Below are 18,836 nucleotides of genomic sequence, written 5' to 3' on the forward strand. Positions count from 1 at the left end.
TTAGCTTACATGTACTGAAAAACAGTTACTTTAAACAAACTAAATGGATCTTGGGTATATGTTATGAAGCTTGTTTACAGAAGAATGTATTTAATTCTTATTTTTTCCTGCAACAGTTGAGCAGTGAGTATTTGATACTAAGGAAGTTTCAAAAACATATCACAAGTCAGACATGCTCCTGCTTAATGGGACTCAAAAAATACACATTAAAAAATATCAATGCTTACATTAGACTTGTGTAAGAGGAAAGCAAGTTAGTTTAATGAAGCATCTCATCTTTATTTATCACATGACAAGTAGAGCAAGATTTCAGCTTGAGCTAGAATAAAAGTGTTTAAGCAGTAAAGAAACCTCTCCTTCACTCCAGTGCCAACTGGGCATATCCAAAATTCAGATTCAACCAAGAATCTTAGAGGCACATGAAGAAAAACAAGATCTACTGGACCTACCCTTTTGGATGCCCAGATCAGTTTTTTGGGTCTTTAGTGGTCTATTAGTATAGTGGGGAGTGATGATGCAGAAGGGTAAAGAGTACCAACTCCAAAATAATACTCACTCTTACACCATGTAAGAAAAACCCACTACCTATTTTAAACTGTTACTTCAGACATCCCTTAAAGGCTTTGGATTTTAAATACGGAATGGCTTCTCAACAGCTGTGAAGCTGAAATATCCAAGACTGCAACATGCTATTTCTAGGAAGATGCAACAGATGTTTTACACTTGTTAATATGTATATCCTATTCTAAACAGGATGTAGAGTTTACTTGTACTGAGTGCAATCAGTACATAATTGTTGCTCAACCCTATTCAAGCAAAAAGAAGAGGCACCCAGAGCAATATGCTTCCTGTTAAATACATAGGCTGTCTAGGGGGGAAAAAAGAAAAATAAAAATCTAAGCTTTATGCAGCATCTACAGACATGCACAAGTACCTTCCAGCAAGTCACTTCTTGTCTAGAAGGAGCATTTGTAGATAGCTCAATCCCTACTTGTGATATGCTATTTACAAAAATACATTGAAAGAATGAGATTAGTCATATGAAAAATTTGAGACATAAGCCTATAGTTCTGCTCAGACTAGGTAAGGCAGAGCCATTAATCTGGACAGACCCAAGTATATGAATATTCTTGCTAAGTTATAGGAGCATGTGGAATTGAGGGGCTTTTGTTTTGAATGAGGGAACACATGTTGCAGTATCATTGCATTATTGAAGTTAAAGGGCATGTTTAAGCAAACAGACTTAAACAGGAGATCAAGTGCAGAAGGTATCATACCCTTCAAACATATTACCTTGTTTTGCTAACTGTAGGATGAGGTTACAACAGGTTCAATGGCAAGTCTTCCTCCTTCATATAAGCACTAACACTTGGCCTACAAGGTGAAATTTAGGTAGCTGCTCTTCTCCTTGGTATCTGTTAACTACTCCAATTAAATGGGAACGGGATTATTAAGTAGTCATACCACTGAAACAGAAGACCAGTCAGCCAACAGCTGCACTTCCAAGGCCAATAATATTTGTAGCGCAGTGAAGTGTGGAGGAGCAGCTTCCCTGTTCTAGAAAAAAAACAAACAAAACCAGAAGACCCTGCACTGCCAACTCTTAAGGAAGTAGTGAAGGATTAGCTACAGCCTTCAGGGTCCAGTCCTAATAATGCTTTGAAACAATGATTCCCTCCCATCAATCAGGTCTACACTAGTTGCAACTGCAGTGTTTTGAGGCTCTCTTGAAAGAGCTCTAAGACATGTAAACTCAGTACATTGATTTTGCACTGTATAATTCATTTTACAGCAGCATTTTTTTTTCTTCTTGTACATAGTACTTAGCCCAGTTTGAAATACCCCTGCCTGCCAGTTTTAAAAGACAAACAAAATCAAGTCTAAATGGTTCATCAGAAGTCTTTATTTTTGGCCAAAACGACATAATATATATTCTCTGAAGTGGTCCTTCAACTTAAGAATTCCCTCCCTAGTATAGCAAGAATATGGTAACAACCATATTCAGTGTTTATATTTCAGGTCTAGTCTGAAGTAGATGGTCTTGGACACAGGGAGCAAAAACCCTAATATACTAGCATACAGAACTTGGTTGCATTTTTTAGGCAATTTTTCCAATGTTAGTGGAAATTTAAAGGTGGTGTACAACACTATCGCACAATTGTGGTAAATGGGTTACTGCAACTCAGTAGCCAATTAAGCAAAGCCTCCACATTTAAAATTCACCAGGACAGATACCATATAAAGCGTTCCAGCTCCCAACTCCTTGGACTCCATTAACTATAGCAAAGCAGGTGCTTTGACACTAGCCATCAGGATTCCTCTTAAACTTTGGCTAGTCTGTCAAGCACCATAGACCTGTATCTTTTGTTATAGGTAGTTATAGCCAAGGACTCAATAGCCCACTGACACTATATCCTAGTGCCACTATATCCTATCATTTCCCCTCCCCAGCAGAAGTGAGCAAAGATTCAGCTTTCCTATCTCCGTAGAGACACTCAAGTTCAAAAATTGCCGTTAGCTGAGCCCAGACACTGTGGCTCCTACATGAAGGATAGCCCTTCCTATGCTTGTACAGAGATAGGAGACAGAAGTGTTTCTCAGAAACAGTTTAAAAATAGGATCTGTCAACTGCCCAGCATGCCTTTATAAGCTTATGAGCTGGCTGCAGCGTATGAATGCTGGGGTAATGGAGCACAGCTTTGGAGATGAATTCAAAGTGTAGCACCACCCTGATAAACGCAATAATTTTCATTTTGTGAAGAGTAGTCTTCTAAATCATGATAGCTGCGACAATATTTTAAGAAACATGCTCTTATAAAATTTTCTAATTAGAAGGCCCATAGTTCTTCTGAATGGAATTTGAGACAATTTACCCTGTCTCAGCAGGTAAGACTACATCGAGCAATCTATCATCAGCCCAACATTTGGCCACAAACAGCAGCCCAAAATGAAGCAGCACAACCACTGCACAGTTTAGCACTTACTGGGGAATAAAGCTGCTAAAAGACCTTAGGCCAGAGACTAAATTACTATCTCAATCTCATGACCTGCTATAATCTCACAGTCTGTTCAAGGGATTATTGCTTTGCCTGCACTAATAAAGTAGCACAGCTCTTCACCTCCAGGTTTTTTTGCATTTCTTTAGAACTTCACTTAAATTTGGGGAAAAAAAAAAAAAAAAAAAAATCACATGACAGTCATCAACCTGATAAGGCAGGAACATGGGAGACAGGAAAAGAGAGTTTAGCAGAATAATTAGACGCTAATGCTTGTTTTCCAGATAGCTCTTTCAGACTAAATTCTTCTGTGCCCTCCCTACCAGTTTTGACACACCCCAGAGATCTGCCACACAAGGTAGTTTTGGACTTTTATTTGGTTGGTCTATAGCAGTTGTACTAACACTGGATCAAGCAGCTATCAAAGATCCACACGCATGACAACCAACTGGACAGAAAGACATGTAATTTCTGTAGATCAGATACTAAGAATTGAACTTCACCAATACAAAACTGCATTTGTTGCCAACCTACTGAACTTTGCAGGAAACAAACCCATTATTATAGCCAGTGGTAGTCAATATCAGAAAGCTACCCATTTTGAGTATACCATTCTGCTGTCAGACTTCTGTATTTCTGAAACTGTTTTGAGTCCTAATAGGCTACACCAAATAGGACTACAGCAGTCTCCAAAACAAGTCACATTAAGAAGTTTCAGCAGATAAGGAACCTCTTTTGTCCAACACTTAACCAGACAAATACAGCAGCTAAGTTTCTGTTTGGTTTCCAAGCTCACAAACAACACAAACACTTGCTTTGCTTGTGGCAGGACCAGCTGCATTCTGGGATGCTGAAACCCACAGTTCAGCAACTTCCTGACTCTGGCACAGCCCAACTCTGCGAAAGTGGCAGTATTCTCCCCCATTTTCTTCCTAGAGAGCCTCAAGAACCACCATTGTGCTTACACTGCCTGCACCTTAACACTCAGTCAAGGAACCATTCTATTGCTGTATTGCCTTTTTTTTTTTTTCAGCATCTTCATCAAAGAACTGTTACTGACAGGGCTTCAGGGCTAGTGGTATATTATGATCAGCTCAGAGCACTACCTTACTTATGAAAGTAACTAAACAGTGCTTAATACTGCTCTCCAAAGCAACCAGAAATTCATCATAAAGACTCTACTTCAAATAACAAGGTCATGCTAGAAGGAGAAAAAAAGCCACTGCCCCACATCACTACCCAAAGGTCATACCAGTGAACTGGACTCAGTGCAAATTCCCACTAATCCTGGGATTAGCAGGCCACACAACAGCTTTGAACTGGCTTCTTTAAGTGAGGAACTCAACTGTTAAGAATTGTAGAACCAGCCAATACCTTGTTTTCCTTCTAGAGAAAAACCTTACTGGTCCTAACTTTTTCAGAAAAAATCATAACACAAAGCCTGAAGTGGTGTGCAAAGTAAATTCCTGCCCTGTCCTGCTGCTGTTCAAATCCTGGAACACTGTCTTTCCACATGCAGGTGCATAAACTGATCAGTCAGAAGTCATTGGACCTGCTCTACTACATGCAAATAATGCATATTAATTTAACTACTGACTACTGTGACCCACAGGGGTTTTTTGGGGTTTTTTTTGTTTGGGTTTTTTGTTTTGTTTTAAGATTAGCTCAGAACTCATTCAGTAAGAGCAATTCTTCACCGAATACCCCAGCTATTAGATTATCAGCCACTTCTGGAAGAAGCAAGCCTATTCCAAGTTTTACCCCATTGCAACAAAGCTCCTTAAGTCCGAAATCCTGTGAACACTTAACTAAGCTGCAGTTGAGAAGAAATCGCATTCTACTTATTTTTGTAGGCTATCATTGGAACGAATATGAAATGATCTTGCCACCTACAACTGCAGAACAATGTAGCAGTGCCTGACATACTCTTAGTTTTGAACTTTTTTTTTTAGTGTGCTTGACTCCTTAAGCAGCAATTCTGGCTGCACTAGCCAAGTGCCTTTAAGAGTTGCCTCTCAAAATTCTGTAAGAACTGCATCTTTGCTGAGAAAAACACACCCCTAATTTCACTAACAGTTAAAACCTGCACACCTCCATTCTCCCTGCAGCTGCTTCTCCCTACTCCTGTTCAAGCAGGAGTGTTTGTGAAGCCACAAAATGAACACTCACATTAGAAAACCATCCATTACAATTAGGCTTAGGCTAGATACATTCTTCTCTTCTACTTCCCACATGATCACTCACTCACACCATCAGAAAAGGGGTGGTGCAGAAGCAAGAATTAACAGCTGGGAAAGATGCAGGATCGTATTTCAGCATGAGCACCACTTCAACTGTTTCAACTATGTCATTAATTCATACTCTGATCTATTACTCTGTTAGTATCTCTCTCCTTTCTCCCCTAAATACCCTTGAACTCCTGTCAGTCCCTTTGTAAGGCTAAAGGTAAACAACAGTGTTTAAGTAACAGATCTTAGCAAAGGCACAGGCCACATATACATGCACAGACAGGCAGGCTATCATGGCAAGTTAGAACCACAAGTCTGAGTGCTGGAAAACATCCAAACAATTGAAACACCCTTATTAAAAGGAAAGAATTGTAGTTCAGTAGAAATTGTTTCTCTCCCTGGTAGGCTACCATAAATGCAAGCTACATGTCTGTTTTTACCAAGTCTCCCTCCTCTACAGCTCTTCTCCTTCCCCTCACCTTCCAGATTAAGACACAGTTTACACCCGACTGGCCTTTGGGCAAATCCCCTCCCCCAGAGGTTTCCATCTTGAAGTAGCATGCGCATTTGTTTTTTTACTCATCTCCTGCAGCATAAGTAATTCAGAACGCATCAGACATTGTTTTGAGACTGCACTGCAACACTGCTTCTTTGAAGATAACTAATACTGCTTCCCTGAGAACAGCTAATAAAACAACCTTGAAACAAGAAAATATTATGAGCTCGTTAAAACCTGCCTTCATTTCTAGCTTTGTAAAAGCACAGAGACACCTCAATTCAAGTACTGCTGCAATAAGCTACCAGTTACACAGAGAACTTTTAAAGTAGTTCATTTCTTGGTTTTCAAGCAAAATCTGTCTTAATGTGAGCTACCTAAAAGGGTGCTTTAAGAATTAAAGCTCTAGCTGCCATAGTTAAGCTTTTGAATTCCAGGTATTCCGTACAAACTACTCTAATGTAAGCATTCAAACTGGTCCCTTCCAGAGAGGTAGGCAACTACTCCCTATTTCATCATTATAGAATATGCCTAAATGCAAGTACTAATAAAATAGAAACGTGTTTTTTCCTCATCTTCAGTTCAACTTAACATTCTTCAGTTAACACATCTGCAAGGAAATATTCACCATGTCAGGTCCCAAATAAATCTGTTCTGTATCAAAAGAATCATTGTACACTGAAATCCTCTCTGGAAGCTTCCATTACAAAGGGAGTATTTACCTTGTGTCACACTATGCCTACACAAGAAGAATCAGTAATCCAGTCAGTTAAATGTTTGGTCAACAAAACAACTGGCACCTCATAACAGCATTTCCAGTAAGCTTTTTTAAAAAAACCCCAAACTCTAGGACTCAAAAATACTGCTCTTTATAGTAGTCTGCACAGAACAAAATTGGTTGGTGCAATGCTCAGCTGACAGCCACTATCTGACACTCAAAAAAGGCCAGGGGGTGAACAGTTCTTTTAGGAAATAGAGCTTATATTCTAAAAGCTAGACTCAAATGAGACTCCAAACTTTCGAGTGCTTCACACTGTGTCATCCTTAATTACAGTCTCCTCCATTTCTTTCCTGGTATCCTTTATATAACCTACAAAGGAAAAATGTAGCACTATTAGATGCTTCCAATCCTGTTCTTCTACCCCTCCCCCCACAACCTGCCCTGCAGGCTGTAACTGCAATTAATATGGACTACTTACAGTAGCTCCCAAGTCCCCAGTCAGTTCTTATGTAACTAGACTCCACCTCACCATATTACTTATGTAACATGTATTAAGTAGCATCTATTATACAGGAGTCTTCTATATTAGTCATATGCTCAGTTACTTTCATTCCAGGAGTTCTCACACAACACATTCACCAAATACTCAAGTTTTATCCCCCACCAGGTTACTCCTGTGGAGGAAAGAAATAGAAAATACTCACATCTATCTGGGGACGGACTAAGAACCGAAAAAGTGCTATGAAACATTTCTAAATAGAACAAATGACCACCCTTAAAGCATCAGCAATTTTAACTGTTCATTTGTTCGCTGGGTTAGATGCAGAGACTAAATTTACACCCTGTCATGCAAGAACAAGACATAGGAACTACCACTGAAGTGCTCTGAAAACACAAGAGCCCCACCCAAACAGTAACACGAGTTGCACTCCTTAAAAAAGGAAAAGTGTTACGGTTGGAAAACATACATTTTTCACTTCCCCATCACAATACTGGAATTAAAAAAGAGCCAGGGGAAAAAAAAAAAAAAAAAAAAATCTATCTGCCAAGCTTCCAAGCCTACCCAGACCTGTGTGACAAGTTCATTTTCCTATGAACCTCAGAAAGAAAGACATGGGGCATCTTCACGATATTTGCATACCATAGTTTTCATTTGCACTAAGAATATACTTCAATCCCGGTGTTAAAGATGCAGGCCATCCACGGCCTAACTTTGTAATACATGCCACATTATCTCACTGAAAAGCTGCTCAACTCCTACAACAGGATCCAACAACATACAAATAAAAGAACATCGATCCGTTTTTCCATAACGAAGTTCTGTTCAAATAGAATAAAGTCATTAATAGCGTGCAGATTTTTCCTTAGGCCCCCCCACCCTGTACCCCCGGCAAAGCAACGCTAGAAATGCGACGACCTCCTCGTCAGAAGAACAACTCCGCATAGCCTGTACATTTTCCTCAGCTGTTTTAATGAGATCATTTTAAACATCGCTTAAACCGACTCTTTCAGTAAGAACCATTCTAGGATTCCGGGGAACCTAACTTACAGAGAAAAGTGCTCTCGTACACGAGGAGGGGAAGCCGAGCGAGAGCGGGTGCCATTTACGTTGAACACCCGGCCGCTGCAAGGCCCAGCGCGGCAGCCGCGCTCCGCCCGCTCCCACACTCGGGCGGAGCGCGGAGGCGCCGAGGGGAAACTTTCCCTTGCAGTGGGTAAAGCCTTACGCAGAGAGGGGGCGGAATGGAAAAGCTTCCCCCGAGAGCAGCTACACCCTGGAGATGGGTGGAGAATACGGAGAGAAGCGAGAACCTTCCTCAGCGGCAGCTACACCCTCGTGCATAAGGTTAATGGGGGAAGGGAAATGGGAACCAACGCGGCACCGACGGCACTGTGCGGGGAGGGGGGAGGGAAGCAGGGACTCTCCCGGGCAGCCGCCGCCGCCGCCTCAGCCAGCTTGGTCTGCAGCCAAACCCCACAAGAATGCAACGCGGTCACATGACCTCCGGCGGACGTGCAACTCCCTTCCCTCTCCAGGGAGACCCTGCGCCATCTTGTACTGACGCAGTTACAAAAGCAGGCATGAGTTGCTCCTCTCTCGCTCTTCCCCCTCTCCGCACAGCCCCGGCACTGTTTGGGAAGGAGAAGCCAAGGCCTGGTCCTGCTTTCCTTTTCACCAGCTCGTCGGGGATCCCCCGCCCGTGAAGTCCTCCCTCGCGCTGGGATCATGGCGCCCGTTTTCTCCCTTTGCACCAGCCTCCCCCGGCAGCTCCCAACCCTGCCCAGCTGCGGCTGCCCCTGCTGCAGGATGATGTCAGCGCCAGCCAATCAGGGCGCACCGGGCCGGCCCGGCCGGCCCGGCCATTGGCTCCCGCGCAGCTCCCTCCCCCCTCCTGACTCAGTCTCCGCCGCGGTTCGCTGCGGAGCCGCAGCCAAGGCACAAGTGGGGGGAGGGGAATAGGAGGGGAAGAAGAAAAAAAAACCTACACAAAAAACCGACAACCAAACCCACCAAGACGCCAGCCGCCATTTCGCGCAACAACAGGCAGAACCCGAGCGAGCAGCCCCAGCCAAGCGCCCTAAGGAGAGAGAGAAAGAGAGAAACAAGAGACACACGCATAGAAGAGTTAGACAGGAAAAAATACCCATAGACTCCGCCATGATCACAAGACGTTTAATCGCCCCCCTCCTCCCTCAAGACTCAATGCCCCATTACAGCCGCCTCCTCTGCGTCCAACCAGCTAGCAGATCCCTTCACCTCGGCTCCCTCCTGCCGCAGCAGCAGCTCTTTAGAGCCCCAAACTCTCTCTGCCCAAGGTGTGGGGGGACGCTAGTCTATGGCGCTGCGGCTAACTGCTTCTCCAGTCACCCGATTGTGGCGGCTCCATCGAGGCAGGGTAAGAGCTGCCAGCCCAGCTTTTATCTGGTGCCCCGAGTTTGCGCACTGAAGGAGACTCGCTCAGCCCCTGGTGGGCGTCGAATGAAACCCCAGCCGCCGCCTCCCCTCCCTCAATCAGCCATATCGCTGGAGGGGCTGAAGCCGGGCAGGGGAGGCAGGGCGGTGTGCGGGCAGAACAGGAGCTGGGAGGGGATATGGTGGAAGGAAGCGGAGCTCGGTGCTAAACGGCAGAGGCTGCCTCTGCCCTGAAACGCTGAACGAGCCTCTCGCTCTGCCAGCTCCGACTGGTCCGGAAAAAAGCAGACCATACCTGCTCCCCAAGTGCCGTTCCCTAAAGGGGAAACGAGGCTCGTTCACTGCTCGTCTTAGTTCCCTGCATAAAAGAAACGCCTTCAGCTAGTGCTGTCCCACTCGCCTTAAGACGCTCGCTCCCACTTGCCTTATATATGAGCCTTAAGCGCTTCGGGGAAGAGTCTCAGCTTGAAGTGCCTTATTGACAAGGGAGGTTCAGTCAAAACCTCCACATCGCCCTAAACGGGTCTCGGTCAAAGCTCCCGCTCTCTCTCCTTTCTCGCCCCCCGCTTCCCCGCCCCTTAAGTAAGTTCCTCTGCGTGTGTGAGGTCCGGCCGGTCTGGCCGGCTTGTCGCGTACTTTGTGGCGAAAATTTACTCCTCAGGTTGAGATTCATGAAGAATAGGTATGCTGAGAGTAACGACGGCCCTGAGGAGGAAGCCGGAGGTGGTGGTGGGGGGGAGAGCGGCTGAGGAGGGAGTTTTGGCGCTTCTGTCTCGGAGGATGCAGTTCTGAGTCAGACACATCCTCCCGCCCAGGTTCGGTCCCACATCAGCCCAGGACTGAGCCCCTGCCCCTCCCCCGCCGTCCGCGCCTCCGGGGCTGCGGATCGCCCCCGGCACCAGCCCCAGTTGCAGCCGCCCCTCCTCCGCTGCCCTACTTCCCTCCACACCTCCTCACAGCCCCCCTGCCCAGCCCCTGCCGCAGTCTGGTGTCTCGGCCGCGCCCAGACCGGGTCGTTCAGCGTAACGTGCAAAGCGCTCTTGCAAAATGGACACTGAGAGCTCGGCGGGCGCAGACTGCGCTCCAAGCCCATAAGCAAAATGGCGGCTTTTTGGCTTCGCCTTGCTAACCCTGCCCCTGCCAGGCGGGGCGGGTGAGCCCCGTGCAGTGGGAGGGAGGGGAGAGCGGACGCCATTTTCCCAGAGAGAGGCAGTGACATAGAAGGGAGCGTAGGAGGCTGAAAGGAGGGAGACACGGGAGCAGCAGCGGCAGCGGGGTTTGTACACAGGTCCCAAGGCAAAGGCGCTTCCGAGCTGGTCCCTGTAGGGTTCTGCGCACTGAGCTAGGTTTGGGGGGAGGGGGGGTCTCCTCTTTCCTTTCTTTCCCTTTTCTTTCTTTTACCAGAGCCTGCTGAGGGTTGAGTCCTGTCTAGGGTAGGGATATCCGCAGTGGGGCTGTTGCATTGTTTTGGTTGGGATAGAGAAGGGGCTCAGCTGAGGGGTCCTGCTGCCTGGCCTGTGACCATTACAGGTGAGTCTTTGATTATTACAAACGTATTCTGCTGTGAGTACTTTGGGGAGGGGGGTGGCAGAAAGGGAGTGAAATGCGACGGGAGCGTCTCATTACCCCCAGTGCGAGTATAACTCCCTTCCACTGTGAAATGTGTTTAAATTCTGTTTAAGTTGCCTTTAATTTGTTTTTCCTTTTGTGGGGTTTGGTTAAAAATGGCAGGCTGTCGCTATATCTTGTGAATATGGCGGGTTACTGTAACTGAAGGAGCTGAGGAGAATTTTTTGGCAGTTATGCCAGATTTATGCATTATGCTTGGAAAAAGAGCCAAAAGAGGCTATTAATGTGACACACACACTTCCTTAGACTGGTGATTTTAAGAACGGGTTTGTGTGTTACTGGGACTGCGTATTGAGTTTTATGAAGCTTAGGGAAGCCTATTCTCTTCCTCCATCCTGTATATTTTTGCTTTGTGGTACTAAAATGGCTCGTTATAGGCCTAATCTCTCTGCCTTCGACACCCCCGCCTCCTTTCCTCCCTCCCTGCTAATATCTCCGCTTCGTGGTGTAACCTGGACAAACGGAAAGCAGTCCTCAAGAGTTTCTGTGCCAATTTAAAAGGGGATCATTTTCTCCACCCCCTTTCTTGAGGGTGTAAGTAGTTATATTGGTGCATCCCTTTCTTGCTTTAGTTTCTGCAGCTAGTGTTCGTGTTCCTTGGGTGGCATATTTCAATCTCTTTCTTAAAGAAATAAATACTGGTGGGGTAGACCCTATTGCTGCAGACATAGGGGAGGAGAAACAAACGGTACACTGTGTAGTACTAAATAGGGTAGAGAAACATAATATAGCCTGATTATAAAGGTCCTGTATTCCCCCATACTCAGCCATTAGGGAATATGCGGTGGCTAATAGCCCTGAGGTCCCTAAAATGGTACATACTACGTATCGTTGAAAGAAGAAGTTTAGTGCTGCATCTAGATTTAGGAATGTTTTAGTCTGTTTATTTACAGTATCTTAAAGGAATAATAACGAAACGTTTTTGTTATTTAGGGCTCAGGTCAGAGAAAAGAAAGAGATATCCATGGTTGAACGATTAATGCACGATTAATTGATTATAATCACTATACTTTTAAAGTTACTTCACAAAAAATGTGGAGCAAATTTTTTAATTTCCCTCTTTTGTCCTTTAGAGATTCTAAAAATGGCGGCCTCAGGCTGATGTTGTGGTAATCTAATCAGCTCGGGTCCTCCACACCCCATGCAGTGCGTTTGTCTGCAGCATATTAGAGTCTTATTATGTTTAAATGAAAAGACTGTTCCCTTCAAATAACGTACAAAACATCTCTTGACTTTACTGCGATTTAAAAATGCTGTGTTCCAGCTGATTAATTTTATTGGTTATGTGTGTGAAAGGCAAGTGAACGAGACCACTCTTGTCGGGGAAAAGGGGGGTGGAAAGAGGCAACAGACTCAAGCAGCTTCTTTGAGGGGTGTGTATAGGTTGCTGTAAGGTAATATGTATGTCTGTCTAATAATCTGGAAAAGCTCCTGTGTTTGCGATGGATACTGTACATCTGTCTATCCTGTTAATGACATAAAAGCAGTAATATTTATCAAAATAAGTAGTGGATTAAGATCGCTAAAACAGTATGCTAAATTCTTTGTGGAATCACATTTGTGAACGTCATGTTCACTTTCCAGGAAATACCTTTGCTGGACATCAGGGCAGTAATTCCATGTATTCATAGTTTGAGAATACTAAAAGAACTTAATACTTACGGAAATAATGCATGCAAGATTATAACCTGTTACTTTATTAAGACACGGAATTTCTTCTGCCACCATTTAATCGTGGTATTACTTTTTTTCTTCAATTTATTTTGTATATTGTTTTATAAATTGTAAATGTGGTAATACACATACAAATACTGAGGGAAAGTGCAGTTTCTAACCTCTAATTTTTTTCCTAAATGAAATATGAACCTTTTAGTATCACCACTATAAATACGTTTGGGTGGGGGGAAGGGAGGTTACAAGGATTTATTATTTGGTAGTTGGTGTAGTGTACTCTGACACAAACTATGGAGCCTGCAAACTGTGTGTTTTAATCAACAACAACAAAAAATTGTTCACTTTTTTTTTTTTTAATATGACTGTATTTAATCTTGTCCTTGGTTTAATGAGGTATGAATTCTGTTCTAGTGTAGCTTTGGAACCTTCTGGATTTAAACAATCAAAAGTGAGGTATTGAAATGGCAAAACTGTTTTCAGTCTCTGAAGAATTGTAATTTAGATGCCATTTGGAAGCACTCGTGTGGTTTAAGATATACCTGAAGTTCAACAATAAGATAGTAAGACTTTTAGCGTGTTGTTAATGCATGCCTTTCACATGTTTTGAGGCCAAAGGCTGAGTGATTTCAACCACGAAGTGGTGCGTTAATAGTCCAGTAATGCATGCTCCCATCATACCTTCCTTATTTATATAGATTTGATTTTTTTAATAAACCATGTCTTACTCTGCTTATTAAAAAGTACACGAATAAGATTCTAAAGAGTATGTATGGGCCTTTTTGGAAACCTTTTGCCTTTTTCTTTCCCTAAGCTTAAAGCTCCTCTTCTTGTGAACCATTTTTTTAGTATTATGATTTAGAGAGACTGCAGAGCTGTGTAGGCCAACTTCATGGCCTCAGTCATGTTCTCAAGCAGGCGTCTGATTCAAGATTAAAATAATTTTGTACACTTCACAAAAACTGTTCTTGGGGGGTGGAATGAAATAAGATTATAAAGAAAAAAATTGGAAATAAATTATACAGCTTATTTTTGTAGATTGCAAATTTTATGCACTAAGAACCTCTTGGGAATTTTGAGATCTTCCAGAGTTTTCCTGTATGTTTTAGTGAGTCAGTTTGCCTTTGACTCAGTTTCTCCATTTGTAAAAACAGATCTGTGATTTGTTTTAAGGAGACAGTGTTACAAAGGAAATTCTACCTTTATTTTTTAACTCCATTGATGTTGATATTCATAAAAAATTAAATACCCCCCAAAAAAAACTTCCTGAAATAGGAAATCTAAATTTCTTTTTTTCAAGAGACATTTCTGATTTACAAACATTGTCTTACAAGTGCAGTAATACGACTGTAGTTCTAAAACCATTTATGTATCTTTGAGTTTTATATATCTGAAGGAAAAATCTGTTTAACTGTCACTTAGCTTTTTGGGTGAGCTTTTTTTGCCATCTGGGAAATTTCAGAGGGGAAATAATACTGGCTTTTTAGACTATATCTAGGGAAAGTTTCTCATAGCACTAAAATTCACATTACTTCTAGGACTTGCATTACCTCATGACTTTGGTACAGTTTCAGCACACAAAACTCTTAATACTCCATTGGAAAGCAATAGAAATACAGAAATCTCTGTCACACTGAAGGCTGTAGTGTCTCTCTAGTCCTGATCTTGGTTTGATTTAAGGACAGTCTTAATTTTGTATGCATGCTAATACTAATTTTAGTAAGGACTATTTGTGGGACTTAGTTAAGGAGTGGTGTACATAATTGTAGAATTGTGGCATTGTTCTAAATAGATTAATGTAAATGAAGGTTTAATGAAAGTATTTTGCAGTTTTCGTTTAACATTCTAAGAAAACTGAATTGGGGGGGTGTAGATTGGTGAAGATATAAAATAAAACCCAATTCAGACTTCTGGAGAGATCCTGAAGAAGTCCATCTATGTTATTCGTCTTGTGACTTACATACAAACAAGCATTTGTGAATATCTCAAAAGCAAATTTTGTTGGACAGTGTTTTTGGAACAGGTACAGTGTTTATATATTTCTACTGTGTAAATAGTAGTTTTGATTTATTGCTAAGAATGAAACTTAAGGCATCTCCGGGGGAAAAAAGTTTCAGCATATGTAGAATGTGGATTAAGAAAAATACACTTTCCATTCTTCCAAATTCTGGATTATTTAAAATACTAATTGCAGTGGGCTTTTGAATGGTGCATTATGAATATTTCTAACTACATCAGTGTTCACATTTTCTTGCTAACCAAAGAATAGTACCCACAGAAGTTAACCTAATCTCTTTGAGGATCCAAAATTCTGCTCATAACCTTGATACTACAAAAAAACCTGCTATAGTTGTGTTCAAAGACAAAACTGTTTTACCTTTAAGGCATAACAAACAAGTTATTTAAAAGAAACCTTGTCAACATTTCATATACTTGCTAGGAGATACTGAGATGATTTTTATTTCCTTTTACAAAGAAAGATTTTAAGCTCTGCTGGTTGTTAGAAAATTTTAATAATTAAGGTTATCTGTAAACCTTTGAAGACAGTTGTACAAAGTATTTTTTTAACAGGCTGGGCTTAAGTGCTTTCTTATCTTTATTTTTTTTTTTTTAATTAAAATATTTAGTAAGACCTATAGTAAATCAGCGTCCACTCAAAGTTGTATGTTTCAAAAGTACAAATGAATATATTGAAGTAGCACACAGATTGCATCCTGTGCAAGTACAATGTGTGTGTTTTGCATATTTTATTGAAAGAGTGCTATCTTCCCTTTCATTTGATTAGTTCATGCACTGCTTAGATGGAGATACAGTATTGTAAAACTTAGGTGAGGCTTGCAAGGGACCAGCAGTTTTGCAAATCAGGCTAAGTATGGGAATGCCAAAATAGTATTGATCCTAGTTTTAGAATTTAATTTTAAGCTAACATTTTCAGTAGGTGCAGATACTAAAATGTCATAGTCAGGCTCAGGTTTCGAGAAGCTTTTTTCAGTTCTCATTTGTAGTTGTGTTTTGTGTATTGTTTTATGCCATCATAGTCTAGGTAATCATTCACTCTCATATCTAAAATTATCGTCAAGTTCAAAGGCAAGATGATAAGAGTAGATTTTAATGACATTATTGTACTTTATATTACAACTTAAGAAGGAGGACCTATAATCTATTGTCCATTGTTGGTTATTTCATCAGTCATAGAAAACGATGAAATTAATACCCTATATTTACAAAGTGAGAATTTCAAATATATACAGGATGGTAGGTTTTGCTCTTTTATCCTGAGGAGCTCTGAATATTTAAATTGATTCAAAGTTCATTATGCTTTAACTCTTCTAACCTGACTAGGTCTAAAGATACTTTTTTTCTTTAACAGAGGATGATGTTCTTAACTTGCCTTGAGTGGACAAAAGGAGCTAACTCCTAATTAGTATGGTTATAATGGGGCTGTGTTTAAAACTGTATCACAAGACAGATGATATTCCAAGTCTAGACAGTTAATCCTGTCTTAACTGTTGGTTTAACTAAACTTTTCCAATGAGGAATGTTTTTAGTAGGTTCTACTTTAACTGAAGGTGAAGACCTGAGAATTACAGCAACTTACTTAGAGCTTTTGGGGAAGGGGTAGAGAGATCATACCACGTGTTTGGTTTCCAAACCTATCATTCTGGAACTGTGAAAGAAATGTGAATACTTTTATAAATAACTGATAAGCAATACAGTAGTTATTTTACTGGTTATAAGGATAGGGTTCCATTACTGGGCGGAATTTCTTTGTTGTGTTTATTCTAAGATGATGGATTTCATATCTTTTTTACTACAGTTATAAATATATACTGAGATCTCATTTGAAAACACAAAAGTATAAAGTTACAAATCAATCAGTATAGTCTTGCAAGATAATTTCGATTGAAAACGCAGTGGTTTTTGTTTTCTTGAAAGCAGGAAAGATCTTTTGATTTTACGCTTTTATTTTTTTGGCTGTCCTTGAACATGACATAGTCCCCTTCATCTGTTCCCTCACTGTCTCTTGCCCTCTTCCTCTCAAAATCTTAGTAAAGAGCATTGAAATATTGCCAGGTTGTTACCAAGAAATATAGTCCAGGTTGAACTGTGGTTAAAAGTACATAAAAGTTCTTCTAACTGCTAGAAAGAATTGAAGTTTCTGTTTGAAAGAGTGCAGCTTCTGACTTGCTTGTGTTTAGATTCTTAGGTGTAAGTGTAACTTCTAGGTGAATGTCTACAAACTCCTTCCACAAGTAAAAGTAGAAGCGTTGTTGTGCTACTCACGTAAGTCAAATGCCACTGATAAAACAGAGGAGCTAGTTTTTGGAATCTACCTAAGTGAAAACATGTGAAAATAGAAATTTGCTTAGCTGAAATGTCAGACTTAAGTCAAAAGAATTTACTTTTTGTGTAGTAGGTAGAGTCCCAGGTCTTACTAAGCAGCATAGAAAAAAGAAAAAAATATTTGATGTCATGAAGCCAGCAAAATATTTAGGTTGTTGAAGGCAGTACCAGTATGTATTTGTAGCCACATGTTCCCGCCCCCAAAAGCTTTACTTCTTTTTGAGAGGAATATTGAGCCTTAGGATTTAGACCTTCCAGTGACTGAATCACCATAAGGTATACGGTTACCTTTAATAAAAAATAAATATACCTAGCCCTTACAGTTGTAGTCATGACTTACAGACTATTCTTACAGAATGTGGATTGTATATACTTGCAGAAACACTATATTTTGAAATGTTTGTCAGTAATAACTTAAACAGGTGTAAATAACGTTTTCTTGGAGAATCATTGGTAAGTCACATACAGGCAATTTGTGTTTAGTTATTTACCACTTTGTGGTAGATGGAGGAAAAATGTTTGCAGTAAAACAGCTGATACAAAGAATGACTTAAATGACTGGGAAACTACTTTGCTTTCTTAACCTTGGAATTTCTGTTTAAATGAATTTTACATCTTGCAGTGGTACAGTATACCACACTAATGTTAGGTAGCTAGTGTATACTTCTCCAAGCAATAAGCAATATTGCTATCAAAAAGTAATTTTTTCCTCTTACTCTTTTTCATGTGCTGTACTTGTAACTTACAATTCCTTGACTCTCCAGCTCAAATAATTTATAATTTTTGAATGGACAGGCCTTTTTGTGTGTAGTTTATTTTAAGAAGTGTGGCGAGTGTTTAGTAAACTTAAAGAGACATCAAATGATTGGCAGTTAATTTTCAGTTTTGGGGGTTGATTGTTGTAAATATAAAACTTAAAATCTGTAAGCATGGTATTTTTCTGTATACCTCTGCTTACTGCTGCTTGTGATAGATATCTGTTCAATAAACTAATTCTTACTCTTTCTGTAACTGCATTTACCTTTATTTCCCTTCTACCACTCATTCTTTTTCTCTTCCTAGTCCCATATTTTGTCTAACTTCCACTGAGAGAAGAAAAGAAGGAGTGAAGAGAGAGAAGAGGTAAGGGTTAGTCTTCCGTGTTTTAATGGACTGGCATAAATACTTGAGGAAGAGAGATCTCTTTCCATCACTTCTTCAGGAATACACAAGAGCAGCAGTCTTGGACCAGATAGTAAAGGGAGGATAGCCTATGGCCAGTGGAAACTATCTCTTCTGTATGGCAGAAACTTTGCTGACAGACTGATTCTAGATTTATACTTAAAACGACAGCTTTCTTTCCACTGACTGGAGTTGGTGTAATGCATGTAATGACGTGTATACTGAAGAATTGATACTTACATGATGGAAACTCGAGGTTTTTTTATGTATGAACCATGGAGGAGGCAGGTTTTTTCCTTGATTCTAGATCCCAAACTCAAGACCAATTCATGAAGTTTGGTTGTCATTTCAAACATAACTGAGGTCTTTGTTGAATGTAAAGTCCTGTATTTGTTGTATCAGGATGTTCATGCTGTATGCTAATGAACTCTTTACTTTACCATGCTTGTTCTTACTCCGTGTTGGCACTGGATTAAAAGCAAAGGAGGAGGAGGAGCCTTACCTTGTAGTAATTTGGCTGTAATAACTGTGTTTCTTAAGTTGGTCAAATGATTGCTGGATCTCTGTCAGTACAACCAATAACTTAAAAACCAAAAATTTGATAGTTAGGACCTTAGTACCCTTGAGATCTCTGAAGCTTAATGAAAATCCAAAAGTGGATGGAAAGGGGCAGCTA

General features: G+C 41.1%; 1 protein-coding gene and 1 long non-coding RNA gene across 5 annotated transcripts in view; one reads left to right on the top strand and one right to left on the bottom strand.

The window, feature by feature from the left end:
* Positions 1-7,891: 7,891 nt before the first annotated feature.
* On the bottom strand, positions 7,892-10,463 carry LOC141944021 (uncharacterized). Its single transcript, XR_012629133.1, has 3 exons — positions 9,200-10,463; positions 8,954-9,020; positions 7,892-8,571 (listed from the first exon to the last, which is right to left on the bottom strand). It is a non-coding gene; the product is annotated as an uncharacterized LOC141944021 (long non-coding RNA).
* A 114-nt stretch (positions 10,464-10,577) lies between these two features.
* Positions 10,578-18,836, top strand: part of KMT2E (lysine methyltransferase 2E (inactive)) — a 62,161-nt gene continuing 53,902 nt past the window's right edge. For 3 of the 4 annotated variants that reach the window (XM_074869938.1, XM_074869934.1, XM_074869937.1), the window contains exons 1-2: positions 10,578-10,885; positions 18,062-18,121. The gene's annotated coding sequence lies outside the window, so the exon portion shown is untranslated. The remainder of the gene's footprint in view (positions 10,886-18,061; positions 18,122-18,836) is intronic. The other variant, XM_074869935.1, reaches the window with a different exon arrangement.

This window comes from Strix uralensis, chromosome 5 (genome assembly GCF_047716275.1).
Source record: "Strix uralensis isolate ZFMK-TIS-50842 chromosome 5, bStrUra1, whole genome shotgun sequence".
NCBI lineage: Eukaryota > Metazoa > Chordata > Aves > Strigiformes > Strigidae > Strix > Strix uralensis.